Here is a 20,753-nt window from a genome sequence, read left to right on the forward strand (position 1 = left end):
GAGGTTTTCCTTTCTGTTTTGTAGATCCAAGAGATTCAGGAATTTTATTTAAGTTTTGAATAAGCTTTGGTGCATATCTGAATACAATATCTAAACTTTTAGATTCACCTTTCACTATTGATGGGAAAGGAGAAGAAAATATAAGAAAAATGCCCAGCTTTAATGAAGGTATATATTCTAGGAAGTGTTATATGCTGTCTATATATACAAAATAATTCTTCTATGTACATTACTCACTAATTTAACAATTAATCATATAGGATTAAACTCTGTGATTCTTCCTTAAAGTTTGATCCAAAGATAATTGAAAGTCCATCTCTTTCCATTGACTTCAATGGACTCTAGATCAAGGCATTATTGTTTGCCCATTGTCCATTCAAGGGGAATTCTCACTATTAACAATATTAGCCTATCTATGTAAGGACTGAATAAAAACTGAATAAAGACACCAACTTTTAGCCTATAATTAATATAGTGCCATATCCGTATTACATTTCATTGCTTAAAACAGAGCCTGAGTTCACTCAAAGCTTTTCTGATTATTAGTAAGCATTTTTATAAACCTAATCTATAGAGCCCTTTGTGGATACAAAATTTTGTATCTGCAAAAATGAGCTACAGATGTCCACATCCGCGGGTGCAGATACCCATGAATATAAAATGGATATCCGCAGATTTGCAAGGTTCTAAATAGAAAACTTGTATCCACATCTATATTTGCAAAAATGAACTGTGGATATTCACATCTGCATCCACATCTGCAGATGCAGGTACCCACAGATATAAAGCAGTTATCCAAAAATTTACAGGGCTCTACTGATGTCAGTTTTGAGTTTGTAATGAGACTTCAAAGCTAGATGAGTCTGACATGGTTTAAAGTTTTTAGGTGATCATTGTTCACAGTGCTTTTTCAGTATGGTCACACATGTAGGAAAATCTTTGCCAAATACCTTCCTTGTTATCTCAGGGTGTCTACACTGCACCCTTACCTTGAAATAAACTATGCAATTTGCGCTATGCAAATTGCACAGCTTATTTCAAGGTAATTTTGAAATAAAGCTCTGTTCTGACAAGTCCCTTGACCCTCGTGGAATGAGGGCTACAGGGACGCCAGAATAGTGCACCCGTTTTTTAAAAATATATTTCAAAATAACGGGCATGTTTAAAGGCACAGAATAGCTATTTTGGGATACTTCTGGTATCCGGAAGTAGCGCCGCTGTCTAGACGGCTGCCTTGGAGTCCACAAACTTTTTTTGAGTAATGGAGCATATGATATTGTTCTAAATCCTCTACAGTAGTGTGATACTTGTGAGTTTGCCTTCTAATTGTTTTAGATTCATGTTCAAAAGTATAGCTTGACTTAATTTTAATCCTTGCAATATAATCAGCATAGAAATCATTCGCTAAAAGGAATTATTCAGTCAGAAATAATTAAAAGAAGCAGGATTCTCTCCAGGAGATGGTGCATCAAATTTTTCAATAAGCAAGAAGGAATGATTCTCAATAGCCCATGTATAATGCAAACACTGCAGGATTTTATGAAGTGTCATGCCAACTTTGATAACTTTGTATACTGATAAAACTTTTAAAACTATGCAGTGAAAATCAGTAATAGGCTCTGGCTCTCAGCTAGTACCTGTCAGCAGGAAATGAAGTTTTGCTATCTGGTCAAGGTAGATATGACAACTATGAAATCTTTCAGTTCTGAACCAGCTTGTGAAAGAGAAGCATCTGGAGAGCTAGAAAAGAAGGCCATCTTGGTGATCTTATAAGACTTCAGCTGTCTGCACTTGTTTGCTTGTTTCATAGTGAGATGGGTATGATACTGGCTGGCCAGGTGCCAGCTCATGCCAAGACCTATAGCTCTCATTGAATATTGACAAATGCATATCTGAAAACCAGTTTGACTCATGAGTGTTAGCATTGTTAAAATAGGTATTAGAGTCCTAAATATGTGGTTAGTGTTTAGACTTGATGAAATGCTTGTGAGTTTCTGCATGTATTAATTTCACATATAATGTCTCTAACCCAGGTTAAAAGACAGTATTTGGGTATGTCTACACTTGCCCCCTCGTTCGGACTAGGGAGGCAAATGAAGCATACCGAAGTTGCCTCCTGTGGATCAAAATTACCCTTAGTACAAGAAATGATTGTGTACAGCAAAAAGGTGTGAGCCACAGAGCTGACAGGTGATTGCACCTCCCCCCTCTTAAAGAAAATGAGAGTTAGATTCACCACATCTTTGTTGTGGTGTTCCCACATCTATCTCAATTTTTTTATCCACTGCCTCATGCCTCATTACAAATTATAGTGCTGTTATTTAGAATTCATCCATCTGATGTCTCTCCAGGGCATAGATAAATACCCAGGTGCCTTTCTTAAGACTGTACTGTAATGATTTCTTTCCAGACCTAAAGCATCAAAAGCAATTACTAAAAGGAGTTTGTGACACTGAAGATGTCATTGAGTCCTGGGTTCAAACAACTATAGGGCCCTAAACAAACTTAGGCATGTTTTCTAATGATATTATATCTGAATCTGTCACTTGCATGTTGTTATTTGTACCATATATAGAAGTAGATATTTCTTTTCCATTCCTGTATCATAAGGTTAGAGAAGACTAAGACCTGGTCTATATTTAAAAATTACGTCACAATTGTTACAGTGTTCATGGGCATGGAAAATACACACTCCTGAATGCCAGCACTATGCTGCACTCATCCCTTGATGTAGTCACAGCTAGGAAAATGGAAGAATGTTTGTTGATTTAGCAAACATTGTTTAGAGAGGTGGAATTCCTATAGAGATGGAAAAAAATCCCTTCCATAGTAGTCTGAATCTATACTATGGGTTGACAACAGCATAACTATGGCACTGTTGCTATGCTACTTTATCACCTGTAGTGTACACCTGGCCTTAATAAACAGATAATCAATTTGTTTTAAAATCCATATTTATCTCATGTGTTCTTCCAACTGTCACATAAGATGACTTTTCTTTTAAGGAGGTTGTTAGCGCCAGTATCTCTGCTCACAGATCCTGAAGGGAGAAATCCACAGGCACCCAAAACCTAGCTGAAATTTTTGGATAATTAGCATTTGTTATACCTAGGATAATGTACCTGAGTTCTAGTGTAAATGGAGGAATCATGAGATAGGCAAGGACCAGAGGCTGAATGCTGCAGATGGGTGCACTCAGAGGGTATGTCTACACAGAAACTAGCCTGCGCTAGCTAACTTGGGCTCGGGGGACAGTTTCATTGCTGTGCAGAGACCCTCCGGCTTTGCAGAGTCTTAGAGCCTGAACTCCAGTCAGAGCCTGAAGTCTACACAGCAATGAAACAGCCCTGTAGCCTGAGCCAGCTGGTGTGGGCCAGCTGCAGGATTTTCTTTGCTGTGTAGACATACCCAGAGAGACCAGAAAGAAGGCTGAGGTGCAGTTCATCCTATCATCATGACAGGGTCATATTAGCCCTTCCATTTATAATTAGAACTTCCTGTTGGTGCTTGAGTATGGGTATTATCATTGGTTATTAACAGCCATGGCTTGTGGCTGTCTGGTATTGGTAGTTCCCTATTTCTGAAAGGAAGTTATATTTTTTCTCTTCAGCATTACCTGAACTAGGCTGCTTGCTTATTCCCAAGATGGCCAGAACACATGAACCCAGAATGCAGCATGCTTTGGTTTACACATTCAGGAGGATCACTAATTTGCATAGAGCCTCAGAAAATAATCCTAACTTTATATGGTATAAAATATTATTTCTTTTATAATCCTATCACTACTTTGGATTGTTATTCAGCCCATGCAAATAATAGCTATTCCCTAAAGAAATGCCTTTTGACTACAATTCCAAATCTTCGGAAACATGAATTACAAGATAATGAAGCACAAAAAATCAGCTCAGATACTGAAATAACTTCTGGCCTTCTGCAAATGAGATTCAGATGCCTTGATACAGATGATCTGGTAATAAATTTTAATACAGTCCATCTAAAGTTCTTAAGATTTTCCCAGTAGGCTGAAATATTGTACAACACTGTTATTAACTGTGGATTATCTCTGGAAATGGAGGCAAGGATTTACTTGACAAATGATAATTTAACTAATGATTTAGGTGAGGTGCACTTGAATGTTAACATAAAAAGCCAATAGTATTACTGCTTGGAACATAAGTAGAAATTAATTTAGTAAGTTTTTATGTAACTAGGAGCACATACAATTACTCAGTGTATGGAAAGTAGTTTACTTTTCAAATGACAAATGCCAGTATCTTTGATAAATATGAAGTACCCTAGTTTTAAGGAACTGTTCATTTTGTAGCATAATTCTTTAAAGAGCAGAAGTAAATGTACAAAGTAAATATGAATGTGATCTCTCAGCAACATGCAGGTTTTCAACAAAAGCTGAGTCAAGAGTCTTAACTCTCTCCTGCATACGCAGGCATTGAATTGTTAGCTGTGATGCGGGTGTCTGGCTGGGAGATAGCTCTGATGCTGGTTCTGCGCTAACAGCTGTCTGCAGAGATCCATCACCACAGACAGGTGTTTTTCAATCTCCCTCCAGGAAACAGCTAGAACACTTAAATATAAGCACATTTCTGAATGATGAACTCTGTGCTCCATGGTTAAATTAGCTATACTGAAATGTCTATTTTCTGTCTTAAGGGCTAGTTCGTATTTTCCTACAGTGCCAGTAGGAAGGGAGACAGGCAGCTCTATCGTTAGGCTCAGGGAGGTTTTTGGAGGCAAAAGACTTTGGATCTCAGGCATGTGGGGAGGGAGAGATGGACAGAGAGGAACACTATGATAGTCTTTCCTTCCACCAAATACTTGCTTGCACAATTTCATGGGGTTGCAGCTCTGAAGTCGAGGGCACTCATAGTAATGGAAGCAGCTATACATTGTAGCTTGATTCCCACTGAACCTAATGGAAATAACTCTCAGACATATGATATATATAATATGAATACTATCCAGAGCAGCATTAACTTCTGTCCTGAGCTAGCACCCTTTTGGTAAGCAAAGGTAGAAGCTAATGGAGCATGGTTTTAGAAGGAATAGTGCTGGGCAAGTTGGTTCAATACAGAAGAGATTCTTGAAAGAGGGTGGGAAGAGGACCCGCAATGTATTCTTCCTTTTCCAGGGATGTAAGACAGCAGATGTCATTGGAACTGAATTAATGTATGTTGTAATACTCTCCAGCAGTTCTGGGTGAAATGGCTCTTTCATTCTTTAAACCTGAACGTACACATTTTCAATGATTTACAAGCACTTCAGAGACATGTCCACCCAATCTTAGCCTTTCCACTATCCTCAGTCATGGGAGTGCCTAGAGCTCTAACTTGAGCAGTTACTCTTGCTCTGCTCTTTCACCATTACAGCCTCCAATCATGAGAGGCTTTCAGGACAAAATGGAGTAGCAACAATGACAGATATTACTGGCCCCACGATTTGCTACAACATGTTCCTTGGCCATCCAGGGGCACCAGGAATTCCACTGTGGTGGCCTGAAGATATTTTCTCCTACATAGAAACAAACACTAAAGAATGCAGACCAAGAGGATACAAGTCAGAATGGAGGAAATGGCAGATTTGGGATTCTTGAAAAGATGCCTTAACTTCCATGGGGGAGAATTAGACTACAGTACTGGTAAATTGTGTTTTTTGAGTATCTCTCAGGAGATCCTTACATATTTCAGTGATGGCTGCCATTATTTAGCTAAACTCTTTATTTTGGGAATTTGTGTCAACTATACTTTTAAGTTGCCTGAATTGTGTGCACGTATAACCTCAATCATAATGTTATATTAGTGTAGCTTTTTTCCTGTAATTACATGCTAAGTTTGAAGTTTTAAGACTGAATGATTGGAGTGCAAAAATTTGTGAAAAATCTTTTCTTAATGTATGAAAATTCCTGTGTTTTCATGCATAGCTAGCTCAAACAATGATTCAATGGATGTTTTCAATCACCTCTTGATTGAAAACAAATATCACTTTGGAGGATGACTTTTTGGAAAATTTGTGAGTTCAGGTTTATAAAGTTGTGATGGATAGGAGGAGTGGTGGCCAGCACCTGGTGACTAAATGGTTAAATTCAGGTAGCTAAGGAGTGTTGGCAGAAAGTCAGGAAACCCAATGGGAAAGACTGTTGAAATGTAAATTGAATATAGATACCTGGCTGCTGTTCCATGGTGTGAGTTCTAAGTTAAAAGCTGGAGGAAACAAGACGAAGTAATCAGACAGAATTACCATGCTTACAAGGACTATTGGGCATGGAAATGGATTGGGCCTTGAACTACGGATCAGTACAGATCATGAGTAAAGAGAGGAATGTATGTTTAGTCACGATCAGGTAATTTTCCTTGTTTTGTGTTTGGTTAAATTTCTCTGTGTAAAATCAAAGTGCCTCCCCTCCCCCACTCATTATACCTAAGCTGTGCCAGAGATGCCATTTTTTCTCTGTGTTTTAAGCTATTCTTTTCTCAGTTGCTCTGTAATACCTGGCAACTAAGGCTGTGTCCAGACTCAGGGTTTTTTCGGGAAAAGTAGCCTTTTTCCAAAAAAACTTCACCTGCGTCTAGACTGCAGCCGCGTTCTTTCGAAATTAAATCGAAAGAATGAGGCTTTTCTTTCGACGGCGGTAAACCTCATTTCACGAGGAAGAACACCTTCTTTCAAAAGTTCTTCTTTCGAAAGAAGGCGTTCTTGAATGTAAATAGGGCTTCTTCGAAAGAGAGCATCCAGACTCACTGGGTGCTTTCTTTCGAAAAAGCGGCTTGCTCTTTCGAAAGTTCCGCGTGCAGTCTAGACGCTCTCTTTCGAAAGAGGCTCTTTCGAAAGTATCTTTCGAAAGAGCCTCTTTCGAAAGAGGCTTGCAGTCTAGACATAGCCTAAGTATGCTTTATCAAGTATATTTTTCTGTTTTGTCCATAAAATCACCTTTTTTTCAGGCAATGATTTGATTCTTGTGTCCTGAAAAGAAACAGTTCTCTGTGTGTGCCTGCCTAGCCTGAGAGGTCAGCTATCAGAGACGGTTTTCTGTTTTTTTTTTGTTTTGTTTCTTTTTTCAAGTGCTCTTGTGTCAAAAAACCTTGCAGTACCCCTTGGGAAGAAGTTCAAGTATCTCTTCCTGGTTTTCTGGGTTATCTTTAATTCACTTGATGGTGGCAGCCTATCTCCCAGGGGCAGTGAATCTGAGACTCTGGGCAGAGCCTATAGAGGAAAGTTATTTAAAGTCTTTTGCGGGTTCCCACCTTCTCACTTGGGAGTGCCAGAGTGGAGAATAGCCCTGACAAAAGTGAACGAGCCTTTTCAGCCAGAACTGCAGAATTGCTTTTATGAGGATACATAGTCTGTCATCTAAAGTGAGTACCTGTTGTCGTTATAAAAATAATCATACTGGATACTTGAATTGTTCAGATATGATGGGGTATACCCCTCTAACTAGGAAGTAGCTGTATTTTGGCCAATGTTAGGCAAGGAATTGATAATTATCTGGGAACCTGACTTGGGATAGAGGAGGCAAGCCAAATTGCTGGTGATGCCATGGCACAGGTATCCACTTCAGGCATTACCACATAGAGGGTCCTGAGGCTGAGGGCAGTCCTCAAATAGGTGGAAACTAGTGTGGAAGAAGAGTGACCTGCTCTGTGTAATTTTCTGCTGGATATTTCCCAGACCAGCTAATAAAGTTGCAGCCAAATTAAACCATGTCTCTTGCATCTTGTCTGTCTTGCATGTCTGGGACAAATATAATGTTGCTACTATAAGGATACATAATCTAATACATGGGGTGAACACATCCATTATGAAAGTCTGTTTCTTGTATTTCATAGTATTTTGTTTCAAAGTATGAAATATCCTCAGAGTAAAGGGGATGCTAGTTGCAGTATTCAATAGGCAATTTTCAAACTGAAATGGCTTCAGTGTATCAAAGTTGTTTCTCAAATTGCAAATGAAAGATTGAAAACAAAAGAAACCTACTCTTAATATTCTTCATCTTTCAAAAAGAGGGATTTCAATATGGCTGTAGAATACCTTTGCTGCCTTCCTCCTGTCAAAAGCTAGTTCATGTTTTATCGGTCACATAGATGACACCACTTCTTCCTTGACAGAAAATTACTGCACTGTTTACAAAGTCAGAAAAAGAAGAGCATGTGAATAATCTGAGTCAAGGGCTAAGCTGTGTTGCAGTGACAACAATTTGGTTTAGAATAAATAAAACAGGAGTAATTCACATATTTGAAAATTACGAATTGACTGGATATGCCAAATGAGAGAGAAGGACTTAATATAATAAATAGGAGGCACAGCACGTTAAGTATCTAGGTGTTGGGGATTAAAAGTATCAGTCATTCTGCCTCAATTTTAGGCATCCCCTGAAGCTATAAATTCCTATTTCCCCCCTTTGTTTTACAGATGTTTAAATCTATATTATAGTATTTCTTTCTCCAACAGAATCACAGCCTTATTATCTCAAGTACATAGATGGATCGTATTCTTCTGTTACTCCGTTTTCAATTCCAAGTGACTGGCTTCAGTGGAGTTTCTCTGGATTAAAGTCAGTGTAAGTGACAGCAGAACTTGGTGTTATATTTCCAAATTAATGATTCTACATTTTATATGCTAATAGAAGATCTGTAAGGATGTGTCACTAAGTTCAAAAAGGCTTAATGCCATAAAGTTAAATAATGCTCCTTTCTAAATTACCATGTTGTTCATTAAAATAAATTAAGGGAAGAAAGTTTGTTTGGATCTTTCATTTTGCCCCAAATGCTTCTATTTTTCTTTTCCTGTATTTTCATCTATATGTATTCTAAACTTTTTTTCTGTTTCTGAATTATTCTGAATTTGCAAAGAAGTAAAATTTAGCATATAAGAATATTAATGAACTTTAAAAAAAAATAAAGTGCATAGTCATTAAAGAGAAGAAAACACAATCTAACAACCAAACCAAAGGTAGACATTTAAAGAAAGAACTTAAAAAAATTTCAGTTTATCCAGTTTATATATAAAAATAACCCCTCTACATATTAAGACACTATTGAAAGAAATATGCAATTATGTCTCTTGAAGGATGTTTTTCTTTTATTATGGGAGCAAAGCTGCCATGTTGCTCATCACCTTTTGTGGCAAATTATCTGCCTCAGTCTTCATACAGACACTACATAAATTAATCACTTTTTTTCATTTTATAGGATGCTTTTTGTTTGAAAAGTAGAACTTAAGTTTAATACTTACACTGTTGATTTCTTTCTTTAGGAATATATAACCACCAGATGTCTCTCAAACCATATTCTCTCATAAATATTTTATAGTCTTTGAAGGTGGCAAATATCTGGGATTTATAGGACTATTACATCCATCTACCTGGGGATCTAAAACACTACTGCAATTACTTCAAGTGCAGAGTCAGAGTGTTTATTTAGCTGAGCATACAAGTTTGAGAATTTTCAAAAAGTCCTTATTTAATCTGTATACACAGTACATTTTAATAAATTGACCTCCTTTGGAGATGTACAATGAAAATTCTTCTAGGGTTTGGCACTTTTTAAAAATCAAAAGTGCATCTAAAAGAAGATTTATTAAATAACATGGTATCCATGTGATCCTAGGTTTAGCTCAAGTTCATTCAGTTTTGTGCTAATAGACCCTTCTGAAGTCTATAAAGAAACATTTAATGTGCTGTCTCCTATAACCCTATGATTTTAATGTAGCAGAATTTTTGATAAATTAGAAGATATAAGGTACCTTGGAGAGCCTAGTGCAAAGTGTTTTAAAATGAAACTTGAAGACCAACAAATACTCATACGTTAGATTTAACCACGGAAAGTTAGTGAACTCAGCTAGTGTTATCTGCGGAAATTGTGACCTGGTTCTCATTTTGTTAAAATTCTAGGTTATAACCACAGTCTTCTTGGGAAAAACCCACATGAAAGAAAAATGTAGGGCCATTGGTATCATTGCTTGGGTGACAAAAAGATTGGTAACACACTATAAAGCAAGTCTCCCAACATATGCATTGATTTATAGACTTATAAAAGTGTTCCTTAGCATGATGATAGAACATCTAAAAAACTTACAATATTCACCCCTTCACATTTAAATGGAAGGAAAAGTTATTTCTCCAAAAACAAACAACCCTCATGCAAGGGGCTTCCACTGCAGGTAATCAAAGTCTGACTGGAGGGCTGGCAGGAAAAAGAACTTCTCTACTAAAAGTGGTCTATTTTGTAGGATGACCATATTTCCTTATGCTGAATACAGGACACCTGGTAAAATTACTCATTCAACAGCAATCAACCAGAGTGAAAAGGCAATCAATCAGAACTATGCTGTACAAATGTTCAAATTAACATCAAGTTGGCCGAGTCACTGTTAAAAAGAAAATAATGTATTGCTAAGAGTCTTTTTATTGACAGGTCTGCATGGGGACAGGATACACACTTCTGACATGGTGATGGGGGTGACTGACTGACGGACCTGACCCAACCCTCCCTACTCAGTGCTTTCCACCCTTCATTTCTAGCTGGGCCCCTAAAACAGACTCACCTCTCCAGGTATCTGGCATCATGTTTTCTCAAGGCAATAAGGGGTGGGGTGGGGGAGGGAGGCAGGCAAGGTCACAGGACCCCCTCCCAAGATTTCTGTCAGGGCTCACACCAGAAGGTGTCAAGCAGCAGTCTTTCAGCACTGTGCAGGAGGGAAAGGATGGTTGCTACTTTCAGCTGAAGGGTGTTTGTGTGTGTGTGGGGGGGGGGGCAGATTGGGGGGGGATAGGGATGATCTGGCCCATGGTTTTTCCCGAGGTCATCTCTTCCCCCCTGTCCTCCTCTCCCCCCATGGCAGGAAGCAGCTTGTCCCTTCCTTCCTGAACAGTGTAGATAGGCAGCTAACACCTCCAAGCTGCTGCTGCCACTGATATAATGAGGCAGCCACCTGTCCCCTGGCTATGGCATGGGCAGGAAGGGGTTAACCCATAAGGCTGCATAAAGAACCAGGCCCTAGGGAACATGACTTCATGGGCTTCAGTGAACCCAGCCAGACAGGTGGCTCAGCAGGGAAGGGTGCCTAGGAGACAGAGCAGCCCCACACTCTCTAGGGCCTAAACTTAGGGTGGGGGTAGCATGTGAAGAGGGTGGTAAGTGCCCCTGCCTAGGGACCTGCATGGTTAGGTTGCAAATAGGCTGAATGGCTTCCACCCCACCTCTTCAGAGCTTAGCTGAGAGTTGGAGAAGCTTCCCTTTGCCAGTGCTGTGTGGGGCTTTGGCACATGCAGGGTTTGGCTCCTCCTGGCCAGTGCCCTGAGCCAGAGGGTTTTAAGCTTCCCTGGGTGCCAGCCCAGCTAGAAGCAGTGGGAAAAAGACGGATCCTGTTAGCCAGGATGTTGGTGAGCTGAATGAGCCAACTGGGGGCTGATTCTCTGCACAGCACAGTTAGCAGAATGCACCCCTCGGGGGCCGTGGTGGGATATGGAGGAACAGTGGGGTAAGGGTGTGGTGAATGGGCAAAGCAGGAAGAGGACAGTGAGAGGGAAATCATGTAAAGGGCCAATGGGTGTGCAGCAGAGGTTACACATAACCTCTCACAAGCCACTGCAGCAAGTACTCAGTCCTGTCTGGAAACAAGACTGCTTTGATGGACCAGCAAGGGGAATGGCCCTTTAACACAGGGTAGCACAGCACAGCACAGCACAGCACAGCTTGGTAGCTCAAGTCAATAGGGAGTGGCCCTTTAATGCAGGGTGGCACTGTTTGGTAGCTCAAGTCAATATGTTGGGGGGGGCTTTGGGGGCCAATCACCCAGGTAGGGAAACCCAGGCCCATCCTACTCCATCGGGTCCTGAGCCTTCTGCAGACTGGGGTCTCACATAGTCACTGCACAGAACTCCAGCCATCTCCTCTGCAAAGATGGAAACTAAGATGCTTATTCCAGAACTTGCACCTGTAGCTCTAGGGTCTAGCTATTTCATATCCTGGACCTGAGACATGATAGACCGATTTCCATTTACTCTAAGGCTGTTTCACTCCATTTTGGTAGTGTGAAGGAGCCTTTAAATGGGTGTAAATGCAATTCATGTTCACTTTGGGTATGCCTACACCGCATAGGCTATGTCTAATCTACACCCCTCTGTCGGCAGAGGGATGTAAATGAAGCACTTCGAAAGCGCAGATGAAGCAGGGATTTAAATATGAGTACAGGATCTTTCGAAAAATCTCCCTGTTGTCAGAAAAAAATGCGTCTAAACTGCAGTTTCAGTTTTAAAATGGTGCTTGTTTGAAACAGCACCATGACACAATTATGCAAATGAAGCACAGGATATATGTATCTATCTCATAGAGCTGGAAGGGACCTTGCAAGGTCATTGAGTCTAGTCTGCTGCCCTCATGGCAGGACCAAGTACTATCCCTGACAGATTTTGCCCCAGATTCCTAAGTGGCCCCCTCAAGGATTAAACTCACAACCCTGGGTTTAGCAAGCCAATGCTCAAACCACTGAGCTATATTTAAATTGCTGCTTCATTTGCATTTTCAGCATGCTTCATTTACATCCCTCTGCTGACAGAGGGGTGTAATTTAGACACATAGACACCTGCAGGGAGCCTGTGCTTGCTGGCACATACTTGTGGGGCTCAGGCTATGGGGCTGTTTAAATGTAGTGCTGATGTTCTGGGACTCTCACCATGCAGAGTGCAAGAACTTGGGCTCAGACTGCAACCCAAGCTGTGGGAAGAGTCACAGAGCTCAGGCTGCAGTACAAGCCCAAACATCCATGCTATAATTAAACAGCCTTTTGAGCCTAAGTCAGCTGACCTGGGGCAGTGATGGGTGTCTAACTGCAGCACAGACATATCCTCGGAGGCCTCTTCATGCAGCGAGAGAATCAGGATAGATGATGATCACAGTTAGGGGGTCCAATCCTGCAATATTTGTATTGAATAGTTCTTGGGAAGTACTGCATATATTCTCACTTTTCAGTAACTCCATTGTGCTGAGACTGCTTATCACAGGATTGTGCCCTCAGGCATTTAAAAGAGTTGAAGGCCTGTTTAGTCCCATTGAGCCTTTAGATTCCTAAGGTTGTTAATTCTTATGATTTGTGGATGATTCTAAAGTACTAAAGGAAGCTTTGAATACCTTTGTTTAAATGCATCCCCCTAGCTTCTGTTTGTTCCTTTTCATCATCGCTATTTGCTTTACTTTTCCAAATACGCTACCTGCAAAAACTAATCTAATCTAAATGGGCCTGGGACAGAGCTGAGATATGGGAATCTCCTTCTGCAAATATCTTTTCTCATGTCCTCTTATATCTGTAGTTCTACTGAAATATTTAGGGAAGAGGTAGGTCAAAGCTGCAAAGTCTAAATCTGAATATGGATCAGAACTTCTCCCAAAGTTTGGGGTTGTTTGGATCTGTCCCTTTATAGGAATAAAACTTGACCTAAAGTTTGGACCCAGATGTGAATGTCACTTAGGTTTGGATGTGTTTGAATCTGAGGTATAGAGTGAATTTTAAGTATTAAATGCACTTCTACACCTGGGGTATGTCTAGACTACATGCCTCTGCCAACAGAGGCACGTAAAATAGTCTACCCGACATAGTCAATGAAGGGGGGACTTAAATATCCCCCACTTCATTAAAATAAAAATGGCTGCCACATTGTGCCGGCTCAGCTGATTGTCGGCACAGCGTACGAGTCAAGACACGGATCGGTCGACAAGGGACATCTTTGTCGACCACTCCTGTAAACCTCGTTTCACGAGGCATAAGGGAGCAGTTGACAAAGGCTTCCCTTGTCGACTGATCCATGTCTTGACTCGTGCGCTGTGCATACGATCAGCTGAGCCGGCACAGCATGGTGGCCATTTTTATTTTAATGAAGCCAGGGATATTTAAATCCCCACTTCATTAACTATGTCGAGTAGCCTATTTTACGTGCCTCTGTCGGCAGAAGCAAGTAGTCTAGACATACCCCTTGTGATGTCTGCATAGGTTTCTAGTATTGTACACAAAATTGGTGCACTAATAAATGGCTTGAGTTGAGTAATGATCACAGGAAAAAATCCCATAAGCAGTCTTTTTCACTACTCTTTTGATTTTAAATGAAATTGGTACCTGAGAAATTAGCATTAACTTTGGAGTTCAAATTCCTTTATGTATCCATAGATGAATATAGTACTTTCAAATGTAAGTTCAAGTTTCCACATAATGCCTTGCAGGTGTATCTCAAATCTAATTTAGAGCCCTCACACACATGACACTTTGACTTAATCATGAGTCTGGTTCTTTCTACTGCTACTTCTAGTAAAATCTCATGTAAAGACAATTCACAGAATCATTGGGTTGGAGGAGACCTCAGGAGGTCATTGAGTCCAGCCTCTTGCCCAAAGCAGGACTAACCCCAACTAAATCCTAGCGAGAGCTTTGTCAATCTGGGGCTTAAAAGCCTCTAGGGATGGAGATTCTACCACTTCCCTAAGTAACTCATTCCAGTGCCTCACCACTCCCTAGTAAAATAGTTTTTCCTAATATCCAACCTAGATATATCCCCTATTACAACTTGAGACCATTGCTCCTTATTCGGTCATCTGTCTCTACTGAGAACAACCTCTCTCCATCCTCTTTGGAACCCCCCCTTCAGGTTGTTAAAGGCTGCTATCGAATCCCCCCTCTCTCTTCTCTTCTGTAGACTAAATAAACCCAAATCCTTCAGCCTCTCCTCATAAGTCATGTGGTGACAAAATAACTTCACCTGATTAACTGAAATGCTATAAAGAATTTGACTTAGTGGACCATTTACATAAAACATTTAGGCTATGTCTATACTACATGCTTCTTGCGCAAGAAGCCTTTTGCACGAGAGCACATCTGCACCTCAAAGCACATCTCAAAAGCAATGTACTTTTGCTCAAGAGAGCCTCTACACTGCTTGGATGCTCTTGCTGAAGAAAGCTCTGATAGCCATTCACAGAATGGCCATCAGAGCACTTGTGCTTTTTCCCATAGTGGTTTCTTGTGCAAGAAACCCCTCTGGAGCATCCATATTTACCTTCTTGTGCAATAGCTGTAGTGCTAAAAGCAGTTATGCCTCAGAAAAAGAGGTTTACCTATGGCGGAAAAAGCTCTCTGTTCCGCCTTTTAACTGCCTATTTAATTGCGCAAGAGCTCATTTGAGGCGTGGACGCTCCACGGGTTTTTGCACAAAACAGCTGGTTTTGCACAAAAACTTTGTAGTGTAGACATAGCCCTAGTTCCTGATCCTGCTATTACTTACACACATTTAACCTAAAGCACACCAGCATTTTCATTGACTTCAAGCTTGTTTAATGTTAATAAATAAGCTTAAGTGTTTGCATGATCAGGACCATGTTGATTATTTCCAAAAGTCAAATATGATTTATTCCAGTCAAATGTGTTTTAGTATGTCACTAAAGAGGTCCATTTGTTTTTTTTTAAATATACATTCTTATTTCTCCAGGTGGGATTTTTGGGTTTGTGCAAATTGTGCAGAAAAGGGTCCCTGATGCTTTATCAAATGTAAAAATACAATCAGATATTTAGATTGCAGTCATGGGATTGAATTTAGGTTTAAATGGGAGGAATATAATCATTTAAAATAGATCTGCTTATAAATTCATGGACTTTGCAGGGTTGCCAGCTCTCCCAAACCAGATAGCATTGTCATAAATAGCTACCAGCCCATCCTGTCTGGGAGTGTTGGCAACCCTATGACTATATTGTATAGCAAAATGGCAAGTGGTCCACTTGGAAAACTTCACATGTTTCTGTCTTGTGTTTCCCATTTTAATTTTCATACAGCAACATACAAATTATACTTTGTTTTTACTACCATAAGTACAATACCAGCCTGCACAAGGCTGAGAGTTGGAAAATATAAGGATAGTACATGAATGGCAGTATTGAATGATGTATCCTATTATTATCTACCTTTAATATGTCATTAATGAATTGATGCTAGTTAATAGTTTATGAAAGCATAAAAACAGACTTTAGAAACTAATAATTAAATACAGATAAAATCCTAGTAAATGAAGAACAGTGAAATATTTCACTTTAGATTGGAAACATTGAAAAATTATGAGAGTAACAAGGTAATGAACTATGAGATTATTCAAACAATGAAATCGTGCAAGAAAGAAAGAATTGAGAGTGATACAAAGAAATCTATCAAAAGCTTGTTCTTGCATATCCTAAATTTAAGATGATCTTTGCTTTGTAGCAGGTGAAGTCTGAGGAACGAGGAAAATTTGAAAGAAGAAATTATTAGATTAATGCGATGTGACCAAGGCAGCAATATATTTCCGTTGTAAATAAGATCATGCATTGTTTAATTTTTAGAAAACAAATATGTACTATAATTTCTGTTCTCTACAAACTGAATTTTTTTAGTAGGAATATTTAATTTTGATCTGAATGTTTAATCTTTCAGAGCAGATAAAACATCAAAGCTGTACCATTGATAGTATTCTCAAATGTCACTACTTGGTGAGAGGTCAAGTGCCTAAATAGAACTTCAATTCCGAATTGCCATAAAACTTTAGCCTTAATGTAGTTTTTATATTTATGTAATATTTTAATTCAGGTAGTACTTAAAACCCCATACTGTGGCTGGGAAGAGCTTATAGTCAAAGTAGTCAGCACAGTTATTACTTGAGTGCTATTCAACCTACTCGTTGTAAGTTGGCTAATTCCTTGTGGGCATCAGAGAAGAAGTATTTGAAGAAGAAGGTGGTTGTCCTATGAGTCATCTCAGAAAGGACATTACAAATAAAAGGGACACGTGGAAGAAATCATGTGGATAGTTGTGGGAGAAGTGAATAAGTGGACAGTGAAAGCTAGCATTGCTAGAGGGGCTTGTGCCTGCCCATTCCTGGATACTCAATAGATGCTGTTGCCCAACACTCTGTCACATAGCCTTAAAAACATTAGCTCAATGATAATACTCAAGTTATGGACTTGTGTGATGTGGAGAACTGGTGTTGCAGACAAAGAGGGTATGTCTAGACTACATGCCTCTGCCGACAGAGGCACGTAAATTAGACTACCCGATATAATCAATGAAGCGGGGATTTAAACATCCCCCGCTTCATTAAAATAAAAATGGCCACCGTGCTGTGCCGGCTCAGCTGATTGTCAGCATAGCGTGGCAGTCAAGACGCTGATCGGTCAATAGGGAACGCCTTTGTCGACCGCTTCTGTAAACCTCGTTTCACGAGGCATAAGGAAGGGGTTGACAAAAGCGTTCCCTGACGACCGATCCGCATCTTGACTGCCGCGCTGTGCCAACAATCAGCTGAGCCTGCACAGCGTGGTGGCCATTTCTATTTTAATGAAGCGGGGGATATTTAAATCCCCACTTCATTGACTATGTCGGATAGTCTAATTTACATGCCTCTGTCGGCAGAGGCATGTAGTCTAGACATACCCAGAAAGAGAAGAGAAGGAAAGGCTTTGGACGAAAGGTCCTTTATATAAGTTCACATCAACAATCATATTTGATACATTTTCCCCCAATCAGTTGCAGAAATTTCCTCAGGAGAAATTCAAGCAAAGAGGCAATTATATATTAAGCTAATTTTTCTACACAGGTATGCACAGCATAGACCATCCTAGGAAAAATTCAGAAATGAAGGCAAGTAACTACACTTCACTGAAAGCTCAATGGGTTATATAAAATCAGCATATTTTCACTGGAGTCCATTATATATGTTGTGTTACTATGTGCTTTACATATCATTGACTTTCATAGACTCTGCTTGGCATACAAGACGCTATCTTGTTATGTAAGTATGGAAATAAACTTTGATAGTATTTCTCAAATTATACATTGTAATATAATATCAGATTGATTCTTTAATAATTTGTAGACATAAGGGAGCACAATGAAAACTAAACATCCAACCTTAATTTTGGTATTTCCTGATTCGAGTGCTTAGCTGTTCAACTGCAATATTTTCTTGACATATTTTGTTATTTGGAATACTATATAAATTGAGCACATCTTTAATGATAGCACAAAATATTTATACTCATTTTAACTGGGCCCAGTTATACTCATTTTAACTGGCATACATACTCTGCTTGTATGCCAAGCAGAGTCTATGAAAGTCAATGATATGTAAAGCACATAGTAACACAACATATATAATGGACTCCAGAGAAAATATGCTGATTTTATATAACCCATTGAGCTTTCAGTGAAGTGTAGTTACTTGCCTTCTTTTCTGAATTGTTCCTAGGATGGTCTACGTTGTGCATATCTGTGTAGAAATATTAGCTTCACTAGGCCCAGTGTGGAAGAAATGCACAAAATGGAGGAGCTAAAAGGAAGCAGATTAGCTCACATGTTGGGGGACTAGGGAAAAGAGTAGGTTTTAACTCGCAGCTCCTGAGGGAAGGCAGGAACCTTCCCAGTAATAACTGCCTGGGGGTCCCTTCCTGGGGGAAGGGAGGACTGGATTCTGATACACGTTTCTCAAACTTGCTCAGTTTGTTTGGGTATGTCTATACTTGCACCCTCTTTCGAAAGAGGGATGCAAATGAAGACATTCGAAATTTCAAATGAAGCCGGGATTTAAATATCCCGCGCTTCATTTGCATATTCACGTTATGGCGCTATTTCAAAATAGCGCTATTTTGAAATAACAGACACTGTTAAGACGTAGTTATTTTGAGAGAAAACCCTTCTCTCCAAATAACCCTTATACAATGAGGTTTACCAGTTATTTCGAGAGAAGGGTTTTCTCTTGAAATCACCGTGTCTTAAAAGCATCTGTTATTTCGAAATAGCGCTATTTCGAAATAGCACCATAATGCAAATATGCAAATGAAGCATGGGATATTTAAATCCCGGCTTCATTTGCAATTTTGAATGTCTTCATTTGCATCCTTCTCTTGAACGAGGGTTCAAGTGTAGACATACCCTTGTATTCATTCTCGTTATTCTCTTTTGTGGACCACTCTGGAACGGGGAGAACTCTGAAGTGACTTGCCTGGAGAGAGCCAAGACACAGGAGGAGGCAGCTGCTGTTTCTGAAAGAGAGATGGCCTTGCTGCAAAGACGCTCTAAGCTGTGAGCTGACACTCCTCTTGGAGCGACTTCTGGTGGAGAGGCTGCAGTCAAGACAGATGAAAACAAAAACTGGAAGAAACTATGGCATTTAATAAGTTAAGAGGATGAATCAAGTTTGCACTTAGTAGTAGCTAACCCTCATGGGGTAAAGAGTGGTTTTTAGACCAACTATGGGGATATTAGCATGGGATTTTTTTTTCTTCTCAGGCACAGCCAGTTTGTAAAGAACACAAAAATAAAAAGATATATAGTTATGAAAAGATTAAAATGAAATGCAAACCTTTAAAATGTTGAAAGTTCAGAAAGTTTATGAAGACAAGATGTCAGAAAATCATCCCACCCACAAAGGGCTCTTGATCTGCATCTCGTCTTGCTACTATTATGGGCCCACTCCTGGTCCTACTGAGGTCAGAGACACTTTTCCCCAGAGGTCAGGTATACCAGGCTCAGGCTCTATAAAAGCCCTACTTACTGGCAGGCAGCCAGTCTCTCAAGATACAATTTTCTTGTGTTGTGAATTCAGCTTAAAATATTGTCCTCTATATTTTGTATGTAAAATTTCCTTTTCCAGCAGCTGTGCAATAGAACTGTCACTGATACAGTTTCGTTTCAATATGACATTGGAACTAGGGTATAATTATATACAGTTGGTTAAAATAAGGTTTACACCATTTCACACTTTGATGGTAGCTGCACACTGCGCATGAATTGGCCCTGACAACATAGAATTAACAACATAGAATTTCTGTAGATATGTATGGAAATTATTTTGCTAAAGTAATACCAAGTATGCTTTATCAAATATATCTTTTCATTTTGTTAATAATATCACCTGTTTAAGGTCATGATTTGATTCGTGTGTCCTGGAAAGAAACAGGAGCGAGAGAGGTGCGTGTGCGTGTGCGTGTGCGCATGCGCATGCGCACGCATGCCTGAGACTAAGAGGTCAGCTACTAGAGATTGCAGTTTGTTTTCTCTTTCTTTTTCAAGCTCTCTTGTGGTAAAGGAGCCTGGAGATAGCGCTCTGGAAGAAGTCGAAGTGCTTTCTTCCTGTGTTCAAAAAGAAAGGGGTTTCTTTTGTTTCACTTGGTGGTGGCAGCTACCTCACAAAGTCAGTGAATCTGTGACTCTGGGGAGTTTTTGTAAGCAGAGCTAGCAGAGGCAAGGTATTTAAAGTCTCTTGCAGGCCCCCATCTTCTGCACTCTGAGTGCCAGAGTGGGGAACAGCCCTGACAGGCCCTTATGTTTGTAGGTTGCCTTTTAGGAATATTAACTAAGCTTTCTCCCCCAACCCATCCAGATTGGCTAGAAGGTGATTTTACTGGGCTGGGAGCCATTTTAGATAGAGCAGCACTGAGACATATTACAGTCGGATAGCAATATGTAGTCTGGTTATCAATCCCTTGAAAAAATAAAGGCTGTCCCTCTATATAGATAACTGATACATTTGAGGACAGCATAATTCTCAAGTGTACTAATTCCATAAACCAAAACAGAAGGACTATCAGATTTACTTGTTTGGAGTTCCAAATATTCTGTTTTCATATCTTAATATTTATTTATTTTTCTTCTCTGTGCAATGTGCTTCATGCTTACTGAATCCAATTCTGAAGATAACAGAGCAATAAGCTTATTGCTGGTCCTACTAAAGTTTACC

General features: G+C 39.7%; 1 long non-coding RNA gene across 1 annotated transcript in view; it reads left to right on the top strand.

Annotated features, from left to right (window-relative positions):
* Positions 1 to 20,753, top strand: part of LOC142830499 (uncharacterized) — a 120,635-nt gene that overhangs the window by 1,714 nt on the left and 98,168 nt on the right. The window contains exons 2-3 of the long non-coding RNA XR_012905794.1: positions 8,461 to 8,569; positions 10,425 to 10,562. This is a non-coding gene — a long non-coding RNA (uncharacterized LOC142830499). The remainder of the gene's footprint in view (positions 1 to 8,460; positions 8,570 to 10,424; positions 10,563 to 20,753) is intronic.

The sequence above is a fragment of the Pelodiscus sinensis genome, chromosome 8 (genome assembly GCF_049634645.1).
Source record: "Pelodiscus sinensis isolate JC-2024 chromosome 8, ASM4963464v1, whole genome shotgun sequence".
NCBI lineage: Eukaryota > Metazoa > Chordata > Testudines > Trionychidae > Pelodiscus > Pelodiscus sinensis.